The 27,166-nt window shown below is 37.2% G+C and overlaps 1 protein-coding gene and 1 pseudogene across 3 annotated transcripts in view; both read right to left on the bottom strand.

Moving 5' to 3' along the window:
• Window positions 1-27,166, bottom strand: part of FGF13 (fibroblast growth factor 13) — a gene marked incomplete at both ends in the record, with an annotated part of 631,857 nt that overhangs the window by 222,233 nt on the left and 382,458 nt on the right. The window lies entirely within an intron of this gene.
• On the bottom strand, window positions 23,441-25,411 carry LOC308279414 (polyadenylate-binding protein 4-like; annotated as a pseudogene). The gene is made up of 2 exons: window positions 23,974-25,411; window positions 23,441-23,911 (listed from the first exon to the last, which is right to left on the bottom strand). The product of its transcript is annotated as a polyadenylate-binding protein 4-like (transcript).

Below are 27,166 nucleotides of genomic sequence, written 5' to 3'. Positions count from 1 at the left end.
ATGGGAAAAGGCAGAGATAGGGGGTTTGGTCTCTAACACCCAGGAGAAAAATCACTGGGGAGAGGGGAATGAAGCTAAAATATAAACACCCACTCTGCATCTGCATCTGTATTTGAGGAGGAAGAAGTTGCTTTATTTTCAGGGAATCAAAAGGCCATGGCAGCTCTTGCCCAAGAATGGGTTACTCAGCCTACCACCTCCAGGGACCTCCCTCCAGAAACTGCATTCCAGATTTCTCTAATCTATAGTCCATGCTTTAAACAGGTTTATTTCTTCAAGGTGTTAACATGAGTCAGAAAATTTCTGCCTGTAAGACTTTGTTAGACTTCCCACACACACCTCTTTACTTTGCCTCTTCCTGTCTTTTTCTCTACCAACCCCAATACAACCATCATTCATGACTAAGCCCTGACCAGAAAAAGGCAACAAAAGCCTTTCAGGTTCTTGGTCTATATAGACCTGCCATTAACTATCTGTGTGATTTTTCACAAGCCACATGACCTCTCTGTGCTTTAATGCGATTTAAATAGCCCTATTAAGCCTAAAATGCCATTATCAAAGTTTATGTTTCAAGTCATAAAATATCTAGTGCCAAGTTAAAGAAAAGAAATGCAATAGTTAATCTGCCTCCCTTTTGCTTGGAACCCACTTGCAGTTAACCAATGCTTCGTTCTTTTGTGAAACAGAAAAATCTTAAGCTCCCAAACAAAACTGCCAATAGCTGCCCATTTTATAGCTTAAAATGGCAACAATTTTAGAATAATTTCTTTAATATGGTGGGTCTTGCTTGATTTTCAAAGGAGAATATTTTCCTTCATTATCTGCACTGTGAAAATGTTTGAAAATGAATTAAATGAATAATGATTAATTGATATATAAATTAGCCCTTATTCAGCCAGATGAGGCTATGGAAACTTTAGGAAAGAATTGGCTCTGGAGGCTCAGATTTTGGTACACACAGTAGAAGTACTGCTCCCCAAATTAGAAACTGACTGTATTAATAAGGCTGCTAAAATATATTATCATGGGCTGGGTGGCTGAAACAAAAAACATCAAGTTTCCAAAGCTCTGGAGAATGGAAGTTCAATAGTAGGTGACAGTAGGGTCTGTTTGAGATGAGGGTCCATTCTAGGCCGTAGCAGGCAATTTTTCATGTGTCCTCACATGGTTGTAAGATAACTAGCTCTCTGGTTTCTTACAAGAACACTAATCACATTGTGAGGGCTCCACACTCATCATCTAACTACTTCCCATCACGTTGGAATTAGGATGTCAAGGTATGAATTTGGGGCAAAAAAAAAATTCCCTCTATATCACTGGAATGGATCCAAATTACTCACTTGGTACCTAAAGCCTTCTGGTTTTATGGCCTCCATATTTTCTTTTTATTTTATCTATAACCTATCAGTTACTTGGTCCTGGTAGACACACCTCATAAACACCAGATAGGTCCAGATCTAGACTAAAACCAACACATTTTCTCTTCACTTCTACCCATCATATCCTTTTTTTTTTGATGTTTTCTCATCCCCTTTTTTGTCCTCTGCCTTTGGTAAAATCTCTGCATTGAATACTATGATTACTTATCATTCATCTTTCATCTAATATGTGTCTGCATCACCTCCTTTGGAAAGCATGCTGCTTTCCTTCCTCTGTACCATTTTTCAAATGTACTCTAGTATATCACAATATTTTTATAATTTATCTGTTGAAACTGGGTGTTCTTGAACTCTATATTGCTGGAACAAAGGGAAACTAGTATATTCCAAGTACATTTGATCCTCAGAATCCCCAAGGAATTGATTGTAGGACTTGCCATGGATACTTAAACCTGCATATGCCCAAATATCTTTTATGAGATCTGGTATTTGAATAAAACCTATAAATCTTCCAATATAGTTTAAACCTTCTATAGATTACTCACAATATTTGATACAATGTGAGTACTATGTTAAGAGTTATACTGAATTGATCATAGAATAACAAGCAAAAAGTCTGTACACATTTAGGAAAGATTTAATTAAAATCTTAAAAATTATTTGGTTGAATCTGCTAGTATAAGGACAAATTGTACTTACTGTTGTTGAATAAATGAGTGCAAGAATGGATTTTTTTTCTTTTGGTGGTACTGGGGTTCCTGGAAGCCCTTCTACCTCCAGGCTACACTACCAGACCTATTTTATACTTTTATTTGGAAACAGGGTCTCCTAAGCCAGCACGGCTGGCTTCAAACCTGCGTGATCCTTCTGTATCCACCTCCCAAGCATGGGGATTACAAGCGTGCACCACCACGCCCAGCAAGAATGGATTCTTAATACACAATTTGGCTATTGAAGAAATTAAAAACAGGTATTTCCCATATCTAAAGACTATAGTGATAGAATCATCTTCCAATATCAAACTACAAATTGGCTGGCTTATTTAGAAAGTACATTTTCTCTAGTATTGGTTAGATTTCACATTTTAACTTATCATAGAAAATATGGCTTATCTGTTGTAGTTAACTGCAATCAAATAAAGAAGTAACAAGGCTAAATACAGACTTCCACATTTTTGTTCTGGAAGGGTTCCTTGATGGTCTGAATTGTAATATCATGGTGTCTATGGAAGCACTTTAATTTCTGTAGAAAGCAAGATATTTATGAATAGTCAAGCTGGTTTTGTCACTCTAATGATCTTAATTGGAATTTGCTAGTAAAATAAGAAGAAAACTCCATGAGCATTCAGCTAGAAAAGTGAAATGCAATTAAAAGAGGCTCATTTGTTAGTTGTCTACATTTCTTAACTCATCCCCAGGATGTATTTAAAATCTGTGAATGTTGACAGAACAGACATTATCTTTGATCTGTGGTATTTATATTATTTTGGGGGGGGCTTTCCTGATTGTTTACATTTTATTAGTGCATTGTATCTATACATCATAATGGGGAAAAATGTGTAGGCGTAAATACACATCACGCGGCCAATCCCCATCCAGTCCCCACCTCACTCCCTCTCCAACCCTCCCTCCCGTGCTTGGTTTAGTGGTTGACTTCAATATGAATTAGTACATCATGGGCTTTAAAGTGTTTCTCTCTCACCACCTCCCATCCCCACAGTTAGGTTGCCTTATTTGCTTCTCTATAGGATCTCTTCTTTTTGCCTGGAATTCCTCCTATGATCCCATTCACCCTAGCTTTCACCTATTAGGGAAAGCATCTGATTCCTTACTTTTATTGACTGCCTAATATCACTTAGCATAATATGTTCAAGATCCATCTATTCCCCTGACTGATTTTTTTAAGTCTGGGGAATGATCTTGGTAGTTTAATGGGCATTGCATTGAATCTGTAGATCACTTGTGGAAGTATGGGCATTTTGATAATATTTATTCTGCCTATCCATGAACATGGAAGATCTTTCCAACTTCTAAGATCTTCTTTGATTTCTTTTTTCAATATTTTATAATTTTCTTTGTAGAGATCTTTTACCTCCTTGGTTAAGTTTATTCCTAAGTTTTTCGTATTTTTGTGGGTGATCTTGAATGGAAGTGTTTTCTGAATTTCTTTTTCAGTGGATTTATGGTTTTTATACAGAAAAGCTTCTGTTTTTTAAAGATTGATTTTGTATCCAGACACTTTGATGAATTTGTTGATCAGTACTATAAGACTTTTGGTTGAATTTATTGGGTTTTCTAAATATAGTATCATGTCACCTGCAAATAGTGAAAGTTTGAGTTCTTCTTTCCCTATTTGTACTCCTTTGATTTCCTTCTCTTGCCTTATTGGTCTGGCTAGAGTCTCAATTACTATATTGAAGAGAAGTGGTGATAATGGACATCCTTGTCTTGATCCTGTTTTTAGGGGGAATTCTTGAAGATTTTCCCCATTTAATATGATGTTGGTGGTGGGCTTATTATAGATTGCCTTAATGATGTTGAGATATGTTCTTCTATTCCAATTCTTTGAAGTGTTTTTATCATAAATGGATGTTGGATTTTATCAAATGCTTTTTCATCTTTGAAAAGATTATGTGATTTTTGTCTTTGGTTCTGTTTATATATTTCATGGATTGATTTTCGTATCTTGAACCATTCTTGTATCCCTGGGATGAACCCTACCTGGTCGTGATGTATGATTTTCTTTATGTGTTTTTGAATGTGTGTTGCTAATATTTTGTTTAGCAGTTTTGAATCCAAATTCATCAAAGATATAGGCCTGTAGTTCTCCTTCCTTGAACTGTCTTTGTTTGGTTTTGGTATTAATGTGATGTTGGCTTCACAGAATGTATTTGGGAGAGTTCCGTATTTTTCTGTTTCACAAAATAGTTTGAGGAGTATTGGTATTCGCTCTTCTATAAAGGTTTTATAGAATTCACTTGGGAAACCATCTGATCCTGCACTTTTCTTTGATGGTAGGCTTTTTAATGTTGTTTCAATATCTTTGATCATTATTGGTTGGTTTATGTGTTCTATATCTTCTTGACTCAGTTTAGGAAGGTTTTATTTATCTAGAAAGTTGTCAATCTCCCCCAGATTTTCCATTTTATTGGAGTATAGGATTTCAAAGTAGTTTCTGATAATCCTCTGGATTTCTACACTGTCAGTAGTAATGTCTCATTTTTCATCTCTTAACTTCATAATTTGGGTTGATTCTCTCTGTTTTTTAGTTAGGTTAGGCTAGTGGATTTTCAGTCTTGTTAATTCTTTCCAGAAGCCAGCTTTTGATTTTGTTGATTTTCTGTATTTTTTTTTCATTCTCTACTACATTAATTTCTCTTCTAATTTTAATAATTTCCTGTCTTCTACTGGCTTGGGATTAGATAGGTCCTGCTTTTCAAGGGCTTTGAGGTGTGTCACTAGGTTATTTGAAGATTTTCTGTTTTTCTTATGTGAGCACTCAGTGCTATAATTTTTCCTCTTACTCCTGCCTTCAAAGTGTCCCAGAGATTTTGATATGTTGTGTCTTTATTTTCATTTGTTTCTAGAAATTTCTGGGTTTCACCTCTTACATTTTCTATGACCCACTCTTCATTCAGAAGTGTGGTGTTCAGCCTTCACATGTTCATGTGGTTTCTTTGGGTCTTTTTATAGTTGATTTCTAATTTCATTCCATTATGGTCTGAAAAGACACAGGAAATTATGTCACATTTTTAAAATTTTCTAGTGCTCATTTTGTGTCCCAGGATGTGATCTATTTTAGAGAAGGTTCTGTGAGCAGCTGAGAAAAATATGTACTCTGCTGTAGTTGGGTGAAATATGCTTTATGTGTCCAATAGGTCCATTTGATTAATGGTGTTCTTTAGTTCTGAGGCATCTTTATGGACCTTTTGTCTAGATTATCTGTCTAATGGTGTGAGAGGGTTTTGAAGTCTCCCAGTATTATTGTATTGGGATTTATTTGTGGTTTAATGTCACAGAGTGTTTATTTTATGAAAATAGTTGTACCTTTGTTTGGGGCATAAACGTTGATTATTGTTATTTCCTCTTTTTGGATTGTTTCTTTTACCAGTAAAAAATGACCTTCTTTGTGTCTTCTAATTAGCCTGGCCTTCAGCAAGGCTGGGATCGGAGCCTCCCATGAGGCAAGGCCAGTGCTGGGGCCTCCGAGGACGGGTTTGGAGCCTGCTGAGGGGTCAGGCTGGTGCAAGGGCCAGCATGGCCGGGATCGGAGCCTGCCATGAGGCAAGGCTGGTGCTGGGGCCTCCAAGGCCGGGATCAGAGCCTGATGAGGGGTTAGGCTGGTGCTGGGGCCAACAAGGCTGGGATCGGAGTCTGCCGCTAGGCACGGCCGGTGCCAGGGTCTCAGAGGCCAGGATCGGAGCCTGCCTAGGGGTTAGGCCAGTGCTGGGGCCAGCGGCCGGCATTGGAGCCTTCCTTGAAGCAAGGCCGCTACTGAGGCTTCTGAGGCCTGGATCAGAGCCTGCCTAGGGGTTAGGCCGATGCCGGGGCCATCGGTTAGCATCGGAGCCTGCTGTGAGGAAGGCTGGTCCTGGGGTCTCCGAGGCCGGGATTGGAGCCAGCTAAGGGGTTAGGCCAGTGTCGGGGCCAGAGAGACCAGAATCGGGGCCTCCCATGAGGCAAGGCCGCTGCTTGAGCCAGCGAGGTCTGGATCAGTCCACCAGTTAGCCAGGCCACTACTGGGGCCGTGAAGAGTGGGATCGGTACTTGCAACACGGTATGCACAGAGAAATATCACAGAAAATTAAAACCAGATGCTTCCCCTAATCAGCAATAACTAGGAGGAAAGGGGCAACAGGAAGTGGTCGAGCTATAGAAAGGGCCCTACAGTGAAGCAATTAAGGTGACCAATCAGAGGGTATGGAATAGGGGAGGATGGAGCCTCTTTAAAACGCAGGAGGTACATAAACATATGTATCAAAGTTAATCACCAAACAAGCATGGGATTGAGGGAGGGGGAGGGAATGGGATGGGGACAGGATGAGGGCTAATTGGATAATATGTGCTTGTATATCCTCTCAAGTCTTGTATTCCAATGTGATGTATGATTACAATGCACAAATAAAAATAAATTAAAAAATAAATAAAAAATAATAATAATTAGCCTGGCCTTGAACCCTAACTTGTCTGATATCATAGCTGCTACTCCTGCTTGCTTTCGAGTTCCAGTGACATGGATTACCTTGCTGCAGCCCTTCACCTTAATTTTATTTCTATCTTTACTTGTAAGGTGTGTTTCTTGCAAGCAGCAGGTAGATGGTTTCTATTTTTTAATCCATTTTGCCACTTTATGTCTTTTTATTGGGGAAATGAGGCCATTTTCATTCACTGTGGTTACTGAGAGATGATTTTTAATTCCTAACATTTTAAGATTTTATTTCTGTTTGAAATACTGTTTTCTCTTTTTTGCATAGTTGTCTGCTGGATGGAAGTTCTTGCTTCTTTGGTTCTGGCATGTATTACTTATTTCTTATTTGGAGTTAATTTATTTGAGTATTTTTCTAGTGGTTGTTTTGAAGACATAAATTCCTTCTGCTTTTGTTTGTCATAGAAACTTCTTATTTCCCCATCTAATTTGAATGATAGTTGTGCTGTGTAGGAAATTAATGGCTGGAAGTTCCTTTCTTTCATAGTTTGGGAATGTGTTACCCCAGGCCCCTCTGGCTTTCATAACTTGGTTTGGGAAGACTGGAGTGATTCTAATTCATTTGCCTCTGCATGACACTTGGGATTTTATTTTTGTTGCCTTTAAGATTTTCTCTTTGGTTTCTACATTGGTCATTTTGACTATTATGTGGTGTGGGAAACCGTTTCTCGGATCTTGTCTAATGGGAGTTTTATACATTTCCTGAAACTGTGTATCGATCTCATGATATATGTTTGGAAAATTTTCTGCTATTACTTCTTTGAAGAGATTGTTGATTCTTTTGGTTTCACCTTCTTTTCCCTCCTCTATGCCAATATTTCTTAGGTTAGCTCTCTTAAGATAGGTCCATATTTTTTCAATGTCCAATTTTTATTAATGAATTATTTTTTCTATGTTATAAACTATGTGCTCATTTTTTGAATGATCATCTTTTAGGAGCGAGATTCTATTCTCCATGTGGTCTAATTAATTGTTTATAGTTTGAATTGATGCCTTTACTTCAATGATTGCATCCTTTATTTCTTTCAAACTCTCTCTAAATTCTTTTATAAAATCCTGAATTATTTCTAGAGTTACATTCCTGATTTGTTCTTCTGGAAATCTCTGCATTTCTGTGTTATCTGTTTCTGTTATTGTGGAGTGTGGGAGCTCATTGATTTATTGTTGTTTCTCTTTCCTGTGATTTCAGAAGTTTGTACCTGTTGCTTTTGGTAGATTTCTTTCAGTTTCTAGGTGTCAGCTGATATATTCAAGGGGAAGTTGTGATCAATAGTGAAGGCTGAGTAAGGGAGAAAGAGAGGGAGCAAATGGTAGAATAGGGTAAGATCAGAGAGGGTCAAACAGTATGAGTATATGAGTTTGTTAAAGTAGTATATACTTGAGTTTAGAGATAGTACCAATGTAATTGAATTCTAGTGACCAATGTATAGTTTCTGGTATATTGATATGAATTGGGTTCAATACAGGACTAGGGAGTGATAAAAAGAAGAGAAAAGATAGATGAGAGAGAGGAGAGATTAGACTTGTACAGGGGAAGAAGCTTGGGAGATAATTTGGTATGACAGTTTAAAAAGAACAAAAACAAACAAAACAAAACAAAAAACACAAAAACAAAACAAAACAAAAGACCCACCAAACCCTTCAAAAAATAAAAAGCAAAAAATCAATCAGGTATAGACACAAAAAAAGAATGAAAAACCCAAACAATCCCACCAATGAATTGATGCAACACTACAAACAAATTCAGCAGTCTCTCTCTATGTAGATACCGATTGCTATGGTGACCATTCCCTCTGTGAGTCTGGTTCTCTGAGTCTTCTCCGTCTATGCAGATGGATGATATTAGTGGGATTGCAATTAATACTGATTGAAGGTCACTCTCCACACTTTCCACAGACTTGAAGCCTAGGATTTTCCCTGTCTCTGTTGGCAGTGTATGCCTTTGAGACCAAACTCAATGTAGGGATATCAGTTCTACACAGCTAGGGCTGGGCTATTCTGACTTTTCTCTGATCCCCACAATTGGAATGTCTGTGGTGTTCCTGGCAATCCTGCACATTGGGTTTACAGTTAAGCATAAGATTCCCCCTATACTTTCCAATGGTCTAAGCTTGAGTCTGTCTGGGCTTGTGATATGATCAACAGCAGATCCCACTCCCACCTTCTCTAGATTCTTCTCCATTTTACCAGGACTTCACTTATTGTGCTCTGGATCTCTGGTCTTGATATTAAAATGTTCATCATAGTTAAAGATTTTCTCACTAAAATTTATTTCACCCCAATCTCTTCATTCTTCTTCAAATTCCTCAAAAGTATGCAATTACATCAAAGAATAGAGATTACTTAACTGTATCCAATGGAAATCACTTCAGTGGCATTGCAAATGGTCATAAGTTAAGTAGTGCTGCAAATTTCTCACAGTAATATTACCATTCATCTTCTAAGTTCTACTTTGTTTACAGGATGACTGAGTACATCCCTGTGATGCTCTATAGTTGTAGCTAACAACAGTATCTTTTTTTTTTTGCAGGTCTGGGATGAAATCCAGGGGCATTCGACCATGGCATATTTTTTTATTCTTTATTTTGAAACAGCATCTCACTAAGTTGCAGAGGGCCTCACTAAGTACCTGAGTCTGTCCTCAAACCATGATCTTCCGGTCTCAGCCTCCTAAATGCTGAGATTACAAGCATGCACCAACAAACCCAGTACAATAGTAAATTAGTAGGTATTAACACCAACAACATTTTATGTACATGTTATGATAAAATCCTGATACCTCTTCAAGTTGTTAGCCCTATTTTTCAGATAATAAATAGGTTTATAAAGCTTCAGTATCTTCCCTCAAATTATGTGGATGGTGGGTGACACAGCTTAGGACTCAAGACTCTTTGTCTTGAAAGCCTAGGTATTTTTATTTGTATCCCAATAGCCTCTCACAGAAGTGGATTTCTTAATCTTTTTTCTGCTTTTCAGGTGAGTAATCTGAGTCTTACATTGGTTAAACTAACTTGTTCACTCACAGTCACAACATCTAGAAATTTTGGAGTAACATCTAATCCAGTTCTGTCTGATTTCTAAATTCACACTCTTATATTACATTGCTCCAGTGAGCAAATGTACCTAGAACTGACCTGAGGTTGGTCTCTCTGGGGCATAGAGATTCTGGGAATTGAGAAGTGATTGGAAATGGGTGGTATTGATTATGGAGATTGAGGGGTATATTGAAAATGGGTGATATTGATAAATATGGGAGGTTGGGGCAGCTTTAATCATATTTTCATATTCCAAGTGGTTGGGTTTTTCTGTGAACAGCCTGCTTCCCTGTCCTTCAGAGAATTTTGGGGATGTTGAGCCCCCAGTAGTGGGTTGAATAGAATCCCCCAGTATATATCCCCTTCCTGATCCCCAGAATTTATGGATGTAATCATATTTGGAAAGGGGCCCTTATAGCTATAACTAATGACTTTGAAATAAGATCATCATGGATTATTTGAGTGGATCCTAAATACAAAGGCCAGAGTCCTTATTAAAGAAAGGCAGTAGAGCCCGGCTTGGTGGTGCACGCTTGTAATCCCCGCGCTTGTGAGGCGGAGACAGGAGGATCGCGCATGTTCAAAGCCAGCCGGGCTGGCATAAGAGACCCTGTTTCAAGAATATAAAAATAGGTCTGGGAGTGTAGCCCGGAGGTAGAGGGGCTTCCAGGAACCCTAGTACCACCAAAAAAAAAAAAAAAAGAAAGGCAGTAGAGAGACAGTAGAGACTAAAGAAGAGGTGATAAAAAGACAGAGATTGGAGTTATTGCATCCATAATCCAAAAATCACGAAAGAATGTCTTGAACCTCTAAAAGCTAAAAGACACAAGGAATGAATTCTCCCTGAGAGTCTCCAAAAAGAATAAAGTGCACTAAAAACTTGGTTTCGGATTTTTGGCCTCAAAAATGCGTGAGAAAGCCGGGCGTGGTGGCATACACTTGTAAACCCTGTGCTTGGGTGGCAGAGACAGGAGGATCGCGCAGATTCGAAGCCAGCCGTGCTGGCTTAAGAGACCCTGTTTCCAAATTTAAGAATATAAAATAGGTCTAGGAGCGTACCCCGGAGGAAGAAGGGCTTCCAGGAACCCCAGTAACACCAAAAAATGCGTGAGAATAAAATGCATTTGTTTTAACTCACCAAGATTTTTATAGCAGCCGCAGAAAATGAGTACATGTTCTGAGCCTGGTTTGAGGTACTTCCACCTCTACATTATTAGGGCTGAAAAATTTGGTTCCAACCAAGGATTTTAGGATGTTTACCATATAGCAAAAATGTCAGACTTAATGGAATGCAAGGCACACATCTTCTGTGGGTAACAGCCAGGGCCTAGTGAAGTTCTCAAGATTGGAACCACCTCCTGCTTTAAAATGTGCAGCAGCAGGTGGTGTGTGGGTGTCTCTGTGTGTGTGTGTGTGTGTGTGTGTGTGTGTGTGTGTGTGTGTTAGTTATGTTAGTTACTGAGGATTGAATCCAGGGGCATTCTACCTTCAACTCCACCCATGGCCTTTTGTATTTTTTTCTGAAACAGGGTCTTCCTAAATTGCTGAGTCAGACCTTGAACTTGCCATCCTTCTGTCTCAGCCTCCCACATACTAGAATTACGAGTATGTAGCACCATGCCTGGTTATGGCAGAGATTTCTTGATGAGTATAAAAAAGGATTCCAGAAAAAGAGAAATCAATACCACACAAAATTTACTAGCCTAGAACACTGGGGCTTCAGCTGGACTTCACTTAGAACAATTTCCCTTGCCCTTAAACTTCATCTGTAGCTCCACGGTGCAGTGAAAGAAGCATGGGTTTTCCTTAAAAACCTGGGTTTGGATTTTGGCCTCAACCAAGATCACAGTTATTGACATGATATGACAAGAGATTGCCTGAAATGTGAAATAAGATAGAGAGTTAACTGTCCCATCGATATGTGGTCAGAGTTAAATATCACACATTTATATGTAACATAATGGACACAAAAATAGCACACTAAATTGTACTCATTCTAGTCAATAATGATACTTCATTCCCTTCTTTACCTTGAGCTAGTTTAGGGAGTGAGGGGTGTAGCTTTATTTTAATTCCCAGTATTGTGCCTTATGTAGAAGATGGTTCAGAATGCCAGCTCCCCCTTCTCCATTCTGAACCCAGATCTCAAGGTAGGGTAGTGGAGAAATCCCATATATTTATAACTCTAAATGGAGGTGTTGGCTACTCTACCTGCTAATTGTTTCTCAAGTCTTACAGTAAAACTGTTTGGACAATTGTTTTAATGAGTGTCTCAACCACTATTTTTTAAGCTTAAGATAAATGATAGTCACATTAAAAGATAAATGATTCAGAAAGTTTTTTTATCTGTGCCTATGTGTTGCAGATAAAACATTCTGAATCATTTATTTTTAATGTGACTAGAAAAATAAATTATTCATAGAAATTGATTTTGTGTGGGGGGGTACTAAAGATTAAACCCAGGGACATTCTACCTCTAAGTTACACTACAACCCTATTTTATTTTTGATTTGGAAACAGGGTTTTACTGAGTTGCAGAGGGCCTTACTATAAGTTGCTGAGACTGGTCACAAACCTGTGATCCTTCTGTCTCAGCCTCCCAATATCTGGGATTATGAGTATACACCAGCACACTTGGCTGGGATTAAATTTCTAAAAGTAAAATCAGTGGATCCAGGCATAGTGGTATGTGCTTGTAAGACCCAGTTAGTCAGTAGGATGAGGAAAGAGTATAATAGAGATACCCTAGCTCAAAAAAAGAAAAGAAGCAAAATCATATGAGCTGACATCACAGATAATGTGTTAGACATTACCATTTATTCACTAATGTCACACACTTGAGTGGCTGGCAAGATTTGATAATGCAAGAGATGATATTTGGAATTACCATTTTCTATGAAGTCACACTTCATTGCATTGTGACATCAAATGACTCAATTCATTTTCATCAAATATGCTTGTTTCACAAGCCTTACCTGCAGTCTAAGCTGTCAGATACTGTTACAGGTATTACAAGTAAGATCTGTGAGCATGATAGGTGGTCTTTTCTTATTCCTACAGTGCAGTGTTACTGTGCATTGGGATTTTATCAACTGAGAAAACTCCTGTAACTTATTTAATGAGAAAGCTCAGAGCTAAGGAAAATGACCTATTGTCTCAAAGACTTACTTTGGTTTTAAAATATTTTGTAGGGAAAGGAGAGTCAGGATTAAGTGAGCAAAATTCTATGTGCTTTTTAACAATCTCAATTATTCTCACCAAGTCACAGGTTAACTCCTTTTTTCAGAATGTCACTCATTTAGGAGAGAATAAAAAAATTATAAATAATTTCAGCCAGAAATAGTACAATGCATGTGTATGTCCTTAACTGAAGAAGTATTTTGACATTTTCTGCTGCACCAGATATTTCAGAGGTTTTCCATGGAAGAATACAAGAAGTCAAACTCAGACAATTCAAATGAAGTTTTATTCATTTTGAAGGGAAGTTGTTTTTTACGACTACAAACATAGGGTATATGAAAGATTGAGTTATTCTCTCAAGGAACTAAAATGTAGATGGAGTGGAGCCAAATTAATTAACTCCTACATAGGTTTAAGTTATTTATAAACCTGAGAAATAAACAGAGCCTGGATTTCCAAGTGTCTCTGGCTAATACACTTAACTCTTTAATGACCAAATGAGATACCCTGAGCCTTACTCCTACATTTGAGAAATTTTGATATGTCCAAGTCAGTATATCCAGCCACACTCATTCTCCACACTATGTGATTTCACAATAATACTTTCAATAAATACAATGAGGATGATTCAGGATTATCATCAACACTGGTGGGGGTTATAATCCCAGTGTTTGGGAGGCTAAAACAGGAGGATGTCAGATTTGTAGCCAGTCTCAGCAATTTAGCCAGGTCCCCTGCAACTTAGTGAGACATTGTTTCAAAATAAAAATAAAATAGGGGTGTGAGTATAACTCAGAGGTAGAACACTCCTGGGTCTAATCCCCAGCACAACACAAACACACAGGACTTCTGAGTGTTATTGTCCCATTATTATTGGTGTCCATTCTGTGTCATTCATATCTGCATGGCCAGTCACTATTGCACAGGTATTTTCCTGGTTTGGGGTCTGGGAAGTTCAGACAAAACTTTCAGAAATTCTAGCCTATGGCCTACTGGGTGAGGAAGGAAGGAATACTCTCTGAAGAATCCATTTTAGAAACCAAGGTTAAGCATGGTACCTGGACCCCAGACAGCTAAGACAGAGCTCCAGTTACTGGAGGATATCACTAAAAAAATTCTCCTTGTAGTACAATCATCTATTTGCGTGGTCTTTCTGACTGGCTGATATCTATGTTACAGTCCTGTTTAAGCCTTATTTTCTTCTTCTCTATTCCACAATGTTTCAAATAATATAATAATGGCATCGATTTCACAAAACACTTTTCAGCTCCATTTGCTTCTTGTGCAACAGAGTCTGTCTCTTGATTTAGTGCCAGATGTGGTGGCAATACCAAGGCTGGATTGGTATCAAAGCAAATAAAAACATTAAAATCCATATTCATCACTATGTTGATCACTTTGTGCCAACATTTCTTCCTTAGTTACAGGAAGGAGTCAGGCCTCTAAGTGACCCCTCTGAAGAGAGGAATACATACCACCTTTAGATTTAATGGGATTTATAAAACCTAACATACTTTGCCCCTACAGAATTCCATTGTTCCTTTTCATTCACTTAAAATATCCTTGGCTCTCTAACAGAAAAAATATTTTGAAGCTAAACAGCAAGAACACTGCTTCTAAGTTTCTCTCTATTCCTTTTTCCTGAGCTTCTTAGAACCATTCATGTAACCCTTGTGTTACCTTTGAAGCTAAATTCTTCAAATGTGGCCCTGTACTTTCTCATAAAATTACATCATTTTCACAGTTTCTTTTACCATCACTGTCATCTGTCATATGTAACTGGTACCTGGCTTATACACCAATTTCCCAGGCTATATGTATATATATGCATCTGTGTGTGTCTGTGGGTTATATATACATGTGCACATATACACTTGAAATCACACATTACTGAGATCTTCCTAAAAATAAAAGGCAACTCATTAACACAACTGATCACTCTATACGCTTCTATAAACTTCAGCTGCAGAGCTTTGCCAATTTGATTTAGGTTCTTTTTTCAGAGATACACATATCCTATTTTTAAAAGGATGTCTTGCAATTCAAAACTATGTGATACAAGCATGTCAGAAGAAACCGTTCACATTAAACATTGCTTTGAGGTAGACTTTCATTTCTGTAACAGATGAATATTCAATTTGAGAAGCTTTCTTACTAAACTATAGTCAAGTAATTTTAACTTTGGAAACAGATTTTTACAGTCACACAAATTCATTTCAGATTATATGATTTAAAAGACACTACATTTCTATTGAACAAATACTGACATAACATGAGAGTAGGACAAATTATAATATCACTGAATACTACTCAGTGGTATCATGATTCATTTGAGATAATAATGTCTCACAAAAATTATTGATACCAATCAAATTGAAAAAGAAGACATATCTCCTATGTATAAAACTAATATCAAATATTAAATTTACATTAATTTATATATTTTATGTATGTAGGTATATTAAGTAAATGTTTATATTATATAAACAATCTATATATAAAAATAAAATCCCCTATGCATTCAAATTCATATAAGTACTCTCAAAAATATATTGAAATAGCATCTATATATGGTGACTTTGGGTAAGCAAATGTACAAAGTGATAACATATGCCAAGTTATTTTCAGATATAGATATCCGAGGAGACCTACATGTTTCATCCTTTAAACTCTTTCAAAGTACTTTGCTATATATTCTCATAAGTGAGATATTATACTTGAAATTAGGTGAATTAAGATGATGTCAGAAAAGTATAGCTGGGTGTAGTGGTGTATGGCTATAATTCCAGTACATGAGAAGCTGAGACAGAAGGGTTGAAGGTTCAAGGCCAGCCTAAGCAACTTAAAGAGCTCCTCTGCAACTTACCAAGGCCCTATTTCAAAATAATAAAATAGGGCTAAGACATAGCTCTGAGGTTGAATGTCTCTGGGTTTAATCTGCAATACCAAAGGAGAAAAATAAAATTATGATAAACATAAGCACACATATATATTGACACACAAAATATAAAAATGGATTGTGGTTTCATTAAATTGACTGGATGGGCTGTAATTTTTAAAGAAAATGCTAGATTGGATCTGTGGTCCAACAATCTAACAACAAGGATGGGAATAAGGAACTATTTAGGCTCTACAACCTAATCAACCCTGTTCTCAGTAGATGGAATGAAAAACAAAAATTACATCATTTGAAAATGAGTTGGGCCAGGCGTGGTGGCACATGCTTATAATCCCCATGCTTGGGAGGCTGAGACAGAGGATCACACAGGTTCAAAGCCAGCCTCAGCTACTTAGGTTCTTAGCAACTTAGTGAGATCCTGTTTCCAAATAAAATATAAAATAGGTCTGGGAGTATAGCCTGGAAGTAGAAAGCCTCTGGGTTCCACCTCTAGTACCACCAAAAAAAAACCAAACAAAAAAAAAACAGGAAGAAAGAAAGAAAGAAAGAAAGAAAGAAAGAAAGAAAGAAAGAAAGAAAGAAAATTATTTGGGCGGGTTGAATTCTATAAATAATAGAATTTGAGCACTTAAAAATTTTTACTGTGGTAAGAACACAATGTAACATTTGTCCTCTTAAACTTTTACTTGTTAAACACATTGTTGACTGTAGGTACAATGTTGTTTATCAGGTCTCTAGAGCTTATTCATTTTGCTTAAATGAAATTTTATGTCCCTTGATTAATAACTTTCAATTTACACCTCCCATTTTTAATATCAGAGGAAAGAGGTAATGCTGGGTACTCCTAAACCTCTAGAGTAGTTGACTATTCAAAAGTTTATACAAACTCTACGTGTCATTCATTTCTGTGGCCCTAGGATTGGGTCTGATGCTTGGCACACAGCAGGTACTTAATATAAATACAGTAGATTAAGGCACACTGTTCCTTAAATACAACATTATTTTCCAAATATACATTTAGTGACATATTTGTGTGTGTGTATGTGTGTGTCAAATACACACTCATCTTCTGGTCAACTTTTTGTTAATTTTGAAAGCTTTTTCTCCCCTTAAAACTCATATTATTCTTTCTATACAAGTCATTTAATCATAAAAATGAACACAATCTAATGTTTCACTAGCAGCCAAATAATTCTAAGGAAAATCTCCCAAACTAATGAAATATTACTACTATTAGGAACTTGAATCTATTATTCTTAATGTTTAAAACAGCCAATATCAAAGTTTTTGTAACTGACACTACATGTGGAATTTGAAATACAAAACATGCATGAAAAGTGGCATATCATACCACTCAGAATCCTGTCCCCCAAGCAGGCCTGTCTTTCTTAGTACTCCTACACCCAGAAGCCCTAGGACTCCCAAAGGCAAAGTTTGAAAACTACTGCTCTGGAACACAGAAGAGTAGTTTTTCTTTAGTAGGGAAAGAGAGGCAAAGCCAAATTCTATCTCATGGTAGGGCTATGATGACAGAAATTTGGAGCTGGACAATGTGGATTAACTGGAAAGAATGTATCACAAGTTAAAATGAGCAATAGCTACAATGAGATTATGATGGATTGTTTCTTGGAATAGCACAGTCTGTGCTTGTTGGTGGCAGAAATTGTTGACATTCAGAGCACATCACCAACAGCCTGTGAGCACTTCCAAAGTGTAGGACATGCTCCCCGCCTATGTATTATTACACCTGTATATCTTTTTTTTTGTTTCATAGCTTCTCTGTATGAGAATATTAATTGATATAATTCTGTGTAAACCACATTATATCCTGGCCCAGGCTGAGGATATAATCTGAGGAGGTAGTGATTATCTCTGGTAGTAGAAACAGGCCCAACGGGACACAAATATTTGAGATTTTTTGAAAGTCATTCTATTCTCTACACCTTTCAAACATGAGCAAACATTATAGCAAAAGCAGTGTCTCCATCTTATAGAAAAATAGAGCACAGCACCCAGGACACTCTCAGCAAATGTCTAAGTCATCAAGTCAAGATCTGTTAAAACACATTCTCAAAAAGAACTAAGACCACAGTACATTTTATCAGAGCTTTAATTGCCAACACCTTACCTCTCCCTAGACACAAACTTCAAGTCCCAGAACAAATGCTATATCCTGCATGAAGCCATCATCCACTGCAGTTTGCAATGACTTTTCTCTTTTGGAACTTTTATTTGCACTTATCATTTGTATTACTTTTTAGTTACCTTTCTTTTCAGAATTGTTCTATCATGGTTTTCTGCCTTCCAAGGCAGAGTAGACACGCATTTAGGATAGACACTGTATAATAAATAGTAATGAACTGCTTAGTTTTATGTCAAACTTCTGAAAATACCATATAACCCATAGAGCAGGACTGTAAACTGTCAATAGCTCTAGTATTGACCTTCCTATTTTCACATTTATAAAGCAAAATGGCAACTGCATACCAAATATCTTCACTTTAATGTTTAGCAAACATTTTGAGATCAATATGATAATAAAAATCTCTAGATTACCTGTCCCATCTTACCCCTCCCATTTGTTCCTGAAGACTCCCTATACCAGTATATAATACCATTGTATAATCAGTTGTTCAACTTCCAAACCTAAACTTGATCATTCATATATTTCATTTGTTTCCCAGTCCACTCTGATCCAATCCATAATTACATCTCAAAATCACTATGCCTATAAAATATATCCAAAATTCAACCCCTCTTCAGTATTTTTCTGGAGTCTAGAAAAGCCACCATCTTCTTCTGCCTATCATGGTACCAAGAGCCTGCTAATTGAGCTCTTTTCTTTTACTATTGCTCCATTACAGACCTTTCCTTCACTTGAAGCTACTAGAAACTGCAAGTTGAACCAGTAACTGCCCCCTTGTTTCACTTTCCCATTGTATCCTGCTCTGCTTTCTAAAAAATTTATAAGTTTCTCATACCTGCTTATAAAAAGGCAGCTAAAACTCCAAATTATCTCTTCTTTCACTCTAATATCTTCAGATATTTCCACTATTACTCACAGAAGATGCTTTCTTGAATTCTTGGCATGTCTGGTTGCTCCTTTCTATATTATCTCCATTTTGTTAATGTTTCCTTAACCTATGATGTTCATAAATGAAGGGTGTTCCATATATAATGAACTTGATGTAATCACTTTACACTGTATACAAACATAAAACATCATGTTTATCCTCACAAAAATGTACTGGTTTGTCAGTTATAATTTAACAAATCTGAGACTGATTATTTTTAAAAATAGCTATTTAAAATAACATATTTAAAAATAAACATTTTTAAAAGAAGGGGCAATACCGAAACGTCAGTAGATTGGGGAAGGAAACAGTTAAAACAATTCTATGGCAATGTATGAAGATATTTACTATAGATTTCACTACAAAAAGTGAGACACAAAACAAAGTACACCAAGAGCTGTGAGCACATATATTTGTATCATACTGAACCTCAGAATTATGTATAATTGCAATTCACTAATAAAAGTAATTTTAAATTTTGGAAACAGTAAAGATGGAACTTGGTATATATTAAGTGTGATATCACAAATAATAAAGATTGTCTTTTGGTTGTGGTGAGACAAATGATAGATATTTGGAAAAAGATAAATTAAATCCAGTTTGCACATCATACATAAATACAAATCCCAAATGATTTAGAGATTTAAATCTACAATGAAGCTATATAAACAATGGAAAAAAACACAGAAAAATCCCTCTTTAAGATGAAACGCAGAAATAATTCTTCTAAATATATCTCCAAATGCAGATATGATAAAAGAAATAATTGCTAAATCTGATTATATAGAATTAAAATCTAATGCATGCCAAAAATAACATAACCTAATTAAAAGATAACTGACAAGGAGAAATACTTGAAATATATGTGATATATACATAGTTAATAGCCATAATAAATGAAATATTTTGACATATTTATTTTAGTTGACACAAAATTGTATATATTTCTAGGATATCATGTGAGATCTTGATACATGTATATATTGTATAATATTTAAATTATGATAGGCATATTATATTCTTGAAACACTTAACAAATGTTAAATTTTGATGAGCAAAACAAATCTCAGACAGAAATATGGCTAAGACTATAATGTCACAAAATATTTTAAAATGGCTTTTATGTATATGAAAAAATACTCACCCTTACTCATAATAAAGGACATGTGAATTAAAACTACCTTGAGATGTCATTTCTCAGCTGATTGATAAAAATTAAAAAGTATTAATTAGCATACTTTAGGTGAGGCTGGTGAAGAAACAGGCACTCATATATTGCTGATGGGAATACAAACTGGTACCAACCTTCTGAAGGGAATTTGATTTAACAAAATTATATATGTAATATTGGAACTGGGGATTGAACTTGGGGCATTCTATAGCTGTGCTATATCCCTAGGAGTTTTTTAAGTTTTATTTTGAAGCAGAGTCTCACTAAGTTTTTGAGTGTCTAAGTTGCTGAGGCTGGCCTCAAATCTGCAATTTTTCTTTCTCAGCCTCTCAAGTACTAGGATTATTAGCATGTACCAACAAGCCCAGCTTATACATGTATTGTGACCCAGAAATCACACTTATTAAATTTATTTTGAACACAAACACAAGGCTATTTATTGCAGCATGGTGTATAATTTCAAAATAAAGGAAACAATGATGTACTATAGAGTATGCTTTTATGACATTTCTAGAAGTCCAAAATTATATTGAAATTAAAAACTAAAGCAAATGATATTTTTCTTTCTTTAGACCTTCAAAAGTTTATCAAAAGTATGTTCAGGACTCTTTTCTTCTTTGTATCTATCTCATATTACATTATCAAAATAACTAGGGAATCAAGGCTTTGAACATAGAAGTGCAAAGAAGTTTTTTTTCTTTTTTTTTTTGTGATACTGGGGGTGGAACCCAGAGACTTTCTACCTCCAGGCTATACTCCCAAACCGATTTTATATTTTATTTGAAAACAGGGTCTCACCAAGTTGTTGAGAGCCTCACTAAGTAGCTGAGGCTGGCTTCAAACCTGTGCAATCCTCCTGTCTTAGCCTTCCAAGCGCAGGGATTATAAGCATATGCCAACACACCCGGCAGAATATTTTACATATCATTAATCACACTGCACATTATAGGGGTCAATTAGTCACCAAGATTTATCTTGAAAATATTAAGTACCTGTTTTGGCCTCAAGTAATAGTAATATAAAAAGAGTCCCTGAAGAGTTCATATACTTTACATTCAATTAACTTAGGTGAAAAGCAAACAAAAATAGTAAATAAATGTGAGGTAGTGATAATTGCTAAGTGTGGAGAACATTTTAGGATTTATGATAATAGGCTAAAAGTGTTTCTGGTAAGCTGGGCGTGGTGGCACACACTTGTAATCCCAGTGCTTGGGAGGCTGATACCAGAGGACCTCAGGTTTGCGGCCAGTCTCAGCTACTTAGGTGAGACCCTCCGCAACTAAAAATAAAATAAAATAAAGAATAAAAATAGTGCTGGGGTGTAGCTCGGAGGTAAAATACCCCTGATTTCCATCCCAGTACTCCAAAAATTATGAAATGTTTCTGATTAGTTTTCCACATCCCCACCAAAACTGGTTTTTGAGTACCTTTAAGTCCCACTTAGAAGGAAGTAGGTATATAGCCAGTGTAGTAAAAGTATGGCCACAGACAAGGAGCTTTTATCCCTCTACTGGGGAAGGAAAACAGACCCTAAGCCTATTTTTCCTCAAGAGTTTCCTTCAGATTGATGTCCTCAGCCTGGGCCAGATAGGGAATTTGTATTATGAAGACTAGTGCTTCTTAATCTCTTCTAGAATTCAAAGGCCAACGAAGGAACTCTCTTACTCCTGCAAAAGTGAGCAAACTAAATTTTATGCAGTGTTGCCATTTCTCTGATTGCAGCATGTATGCTTGCCTTTTTAGAGAAATGTCAGTGGTGTATCACATACTTTAGAAGAAAAACACAGAGAACGAATGAGCAATTAGGGCAGTTAATAACCTCAATAGCATCTTCCTACTCACAGTATGATTATATGGCTTAATTAAGCTAAAAAATTCAGACCCTTCTTCAAGAAGTAATTATGTGTACTATGTTTGTACTTTTGCTTTATCCAGTTTCAAGTTTAAAACACTGTATTGAAGTTATTGATTGATATGCTTATCTATAACTAAGCTGGACAAACTTCTGCTACAAAGAATTATATAGTAAATATTTTGGTCCTTGTGGACCACATGGTCTCTTATTTTATTTTATTTATAAACAGGGTCTAAGTTGCACATGGCCTCACTAAGTTGCTGAGACTGGCTGTGAACTTGTGGTACTCCTGTCTCAGTCTCCAAATTATTGGGATTACAACCTTGTACCACCACACGTAGATAAGGTTCCACATTTTTTAGATAAAAAAATGAAGGCTGACATATATCTGGAGATTTGCTCAGAGTAGCCATGTCTTCCACCAACACTACTCTTTTTTCTCCTAATAATAAATGGTAAACATTTAAACTGTACTTGGTACCCTCTCCCCCCACCCTCATTTTCCCTTCCCCGCTATATTCATATTTTTACACATATTCAGATGTAGCTCCTCCATTAATCAGTTTCTGCCTTCTTTCTCCTTTCTCTCCTCTCCTTCCATTTCAGCTTTGCTGAGATTTCCCCTCTATTATCTGGAGTCCCTCTGGTATCCCCAATGCTCCCTAGTTTGGGCATATTAGAGAAAACATATGCCCCTCCTCATTCTGTCCTCGGTTGATCTCACTTAACATAATGTTCTCCAGGACTTTCCATCTTTTTGTGAATGGCATGATTATGTTCTTCTTCATAGCTCAATAGAATTCCATTGTGTGTATTTCCCATAGATTTGCAATCCATTCCTCTGTTGATGGAGACCTAGGTTGGTTCCATGTTTTGGCTATTATGAATTGTGCTGCTATGAACATAGGTATACATATGTTACTGTAGTTCTCTGATTTAAACCCCTTTGGAAAAATACCCAGGAGTGGTAGAGCTGGATCATATGGTGTATCTATTCCCAGTTTTCTAAGGAATCTCCGCACTGATCTCCATAGAGGCTGAACTAGTTTGCACTCCCACCAACAGTGTAAAAGAGTTCCTCTTTCCCCACATCCTCGCCAGCATTTGTTTTTATGTGATTTCTTTATACTTGCCACTCTGATTGGGGTTAGATGTAATCTCAGTGTAGTTTTGATTTGCATCTCCCTGATGGCTAATGATTAAGAACCTCTTTTCATGTATCTGTTGGTCATTTGTATGTCTTCTTTTGTGAAGTGTTTATTCAGTTCAGTTGCTCATTTCTTGATTGGGTTGTTTTGCTAGTGTAGTCTTTTGAGCTCTTTGACTATTCTTCTCCCATTCTGTAGGCTTCCTCTTTAGGTTTTTGATGGTTTCCTTTGATGAGAAGAAACTTTAGTTTGATGCCATCCCACTTTTTAATTCTTGCTTTAATTTCCTGAGCTTTGGAGGTCTTGTTGAGAAAGTTACTGCCTGTGTCTATATGTTGGAGTGTTGAGCCTATGCCATCCTTTAATAACTTCACAGTCTCTGGTCTAATTTCTAAGCCTTTGATCCATTTCAAGTTGAATCCTGTGATGGTGAGAGATAAGGATTTACTTCCATCTTTCTACAAATGGATAGCCAGTTGCATCTTATTTGGTTATTAAGGGGTTATTTGGTGCTTGGATTGGCTTTCCCTTGTCAATGAAGTAGCAGCAGCAGCAATAGCACCCACCTTCTGGGCAGCTTCTTTCTTGACATGATGAGCTTGAAGAACAGCCACAGCTTAATTTGCCTTGGAATATAGAGACTCAGGGGACTCTAGCATGTGCAGCAGCTCAAAGTTGTCTATTTCCAGCAGCATGTCTGTGGTCTCCCCAGCCAAGTTTGAATGCATTATTTGGATTAGCGGGAACAAGCATTCTCCCAGCATCTGCTTTTGCTCTTGCAAGGGAGCTCAATCAGAATGATGCAGTAAGGGGCTCCTGTCCCTGCACATGGACTGCAGGCTGAGGTGCCTGCAGTAGCTGCATGGCAGGGTGGTGGCTGCGGACCCTGGAGATGTACTTGTAAGTTGCCACAGCCTGAGGAGTGGCAGCAGCAATTACAGCATGAGGTGCAAGTTTCGGCACAGCTGTGATGACACCTCCGGACTAGGAGCTGTCAGTCAGCCCTTCTGGGCAGCACCTGCCTCACCAAAGTCCGTAGGCAAGAAGTCCAGGCACTCAGACCCAATTGGAGCCAGATGGCGAAGAGTTGGACAAGGCCCAGACTGACGTACAGCACTTTGCATCACTTGGAAACCTTGAGGTCTCCCACCTTGCTGCCAGCGTGGATTAGGCCTCATCTGTGCCAAATGGTTAGGTGTGAAATATGTAGGTCTTCCTTGTGCCTGTGAAACTGCTGCCACAAAGTAGCCACCAGCTTCAGGCTGGAACTGATTTATAATGGCATTCGCGGAAGCTGCCCTCATCCTAGCCACTCGCTGCATATACTGGTTGGTCAGGTGAACCTTCCTCTCTTCTTTCCTCTAGGCCAGAGTCACATACAGAAGCTTGGAGCCCACAATGTGTCTGTTCATCTTAGTGACTGCTTTGTTTGCTTCCTCAGGAGATGAGAAGCAGACAAAACCAAACCCTTTGCTTCTCCCATCCTCCAACATTAGCTTAGAACTGATGATTGATCCAAATGGAGAAAAGTCTTTCCTTAATTTCTCATCATCAGTGCTGTCATCCAAGTTCTTAATGTAAAGATTCACCCCCTAGTATCCATTAATTCTCTCCTATTTTAGCTGCTCAAATTTCCATTTTAATTCAGTCTGCTGTTCCACTTTCTTCTGCGCATGGCCAACAAATATGAATTTCCCACTGATTTCTTTTCCATTCATCTCTCCTACTGCCTTATTGGCATCCTCAGGGATTTCATAACTCATGAAGATAAAGCCTTTGGATTTCCCACTGGGATCTCTCATCACCTTGACACTTAGGTTATTTACAAACTGACTGAATATCTCTTTCAGACTCTCATCATCCACCTCTTCTCTGAAGTTATTGATATAAACATTTATGAATTACTTGGCTTTGGCACCAAGCTCAGCTTCCCTTTCTTTTCAAGACTTGAACCTGACCACAAACACTTTGCTGTCATTGAGGAGCATGCCATTCATCTTCTTGATGGCCCTGTCTGCAGCCTCTTGGGCCTCAAAGTAGACAAAAGCATAACTCTTAGAACTGTTCTCATCACATATCACCTTGCAGGATAGAATGTTCTCAAAAGTGGAAAAAATATCATAAAGTGCCTTGTTATCTATAGATTTGTCTAGGTTCTTGATGAAGATGTTTCCCATACCAGATTTTCTCAAAGAGGGATCCCTCTGAGAGCACAAGATGCAGATTGGCTTTCCCTTAATCACATCAAAGCTCATGGTGTCCAAGGCACGCTCAGCATCAGCTGGTACCTGGAAGTTGATGTAGGCATAACCCAGCAAGTGGCAGGTGATCATATCTTGGCAGACCTGGTAGGACAGCACAAGCCCGACAGGACTGAACTTTTCATACAGCATGGCCTCAGTGACATCCTAGTGCAGGTCACCCACATACGAGCTTATGGGGTAACTGCTGGCTGCAGCATTCATCTCCCCACCCCACCACCGGGTTTTAAAGACTACGTAAAAGTTGTGCTATTTCAATAAAAATATTTTTATTGATTAAATTCTGAAAAGACATTTTATATACATTGCATTAAATGAAATATATTATTAAAGTTATGTTCACCTGTTTCTTTTTAGTTTTGCAATATGTGGCTACTACAAAAGGGAAATTACACTGATGACTTACATTATATTCCTGGTGGATAGCATTGCTTTAGAAGAGGGATTTCTGTAATTCTAGGACTGACCACATGGAACACAGCAGAAATATTGATGATAATAAGAGTCATGATATGAAAAAGAATATAAAGAAAATGTAATTTTAAGCCATTTACAAACCAAACATCAAGTTATCCTTTACTGTCTTAAACACAGTTATGTTTAGGTTTATCTACAACTTTTCTAGATCAGTATTATAGAGAGTAGAATGCAAATTTTTCAAGATACCTCAAGGGTATACAATAGCCTGATGAGAACAATTTACCAAAAGCTTTCTGAAAGATAAAAATTACTTCATATGGGCAAGGTATTGGAAGGAAACATGTGGCACATTCTAGAGAGAGTGACATGAAGTTCACTTATTAAGGTGATCATTTAAAGAAGCATGGGGATGAATAACACTAAGAAAATCCTCATATGATGTGAAGCTCTCAGGGATGAGGGATAGTACAAAGTTCCTATGTTACTTAAGCTTGGTAATCAATGGGCAGGAGTTACTTCTGGAACCCAGTAGAGCTACAGCCTTGGAAGAAGGGCTGTAGATAGAAGAACATGAATCTTTCTCTCCTCCTGTATTCCAATCTCTTTCCAGGAATACCCATAGGCCTGCTCTAACTAAACTAACTTGAAGCAATAGGACAAGGGTCTCTGCATGATTCATTTAGCCCACAACAAAGCAGCACCAACAAAACAAAACAAACAGTAGATTATGTATATATAGTGGCAAATGAGAAATGTTTTCTTTTTAAATTAATTCTCTAGTCCAGGCATATAATTTAAGAGCCTACAGCAGAAATTAAAACGCAGGCATAGATTATGCTCAAATTAAGAAGGACCTAATGAAAATGGAAGCCAGGTAATAGAGATAAAATGTAAACACACTCAAGTCCTACAACTTAGATAAACATAAAATATCTGGAAAATAAGTGCAATTAAGTAAAAATTATTCTACAGAGAAAACCTGCCTTGCTCATCATTTTTTTCTTTTTTCAAAATAGATAACTTTCTCCATGTTCTAGAACTATGGTTACAAAATGAAGAAAAGATTTTAAATCAGCAGTTCTCAAATAGGAGTATTTTTAAACCTTAGGACACATTTGATAATTTTAGAGACATTTTGGTCAGCACACTGGGATAGTGGTGGTATACCACTCATATGTCAAAGATAAGAGAACTGAGATACTAAAGATCACCCTACAAGGCACTAGGGTTAGATGTATGCATCAACACACCTGCTCAAGAAGTTTTTAAAATTCAAATCAGAGCCCTATAACAAAAATATATTTTCTGAGATAGTGTTTTTTCTACTACAGAAAATCAAATTCAGCTTAAAATTATTTTCTTAATATATTCAGATGACTATTTTCTTTCATATGATTACTTTGAAGCCAGAACTTGGTATGCAAGGTTGCACATAGAATGCATAATAATATATATACATAAGAAATATCAGGCAACTGATAAAAATGTGTGATGTTTTTCACACTACTTGGACTTGATTGTATCTGGGAATTCAATTTC

Source organism: Muscardinus avellanarius (genome assembly GCF_963383645.1).
Source record: "Muscardinus avellanarius genome assembly, chromosome: X".
NCBI lineage: Eukaryota > Metazoa > Chordata > Mammalia > Rodentia > Gliridae > Muscardinus > Muscardinus avellanarius.
This window is presented reverse-complemented; position numbering and strand designations above follow the sequence as displayed.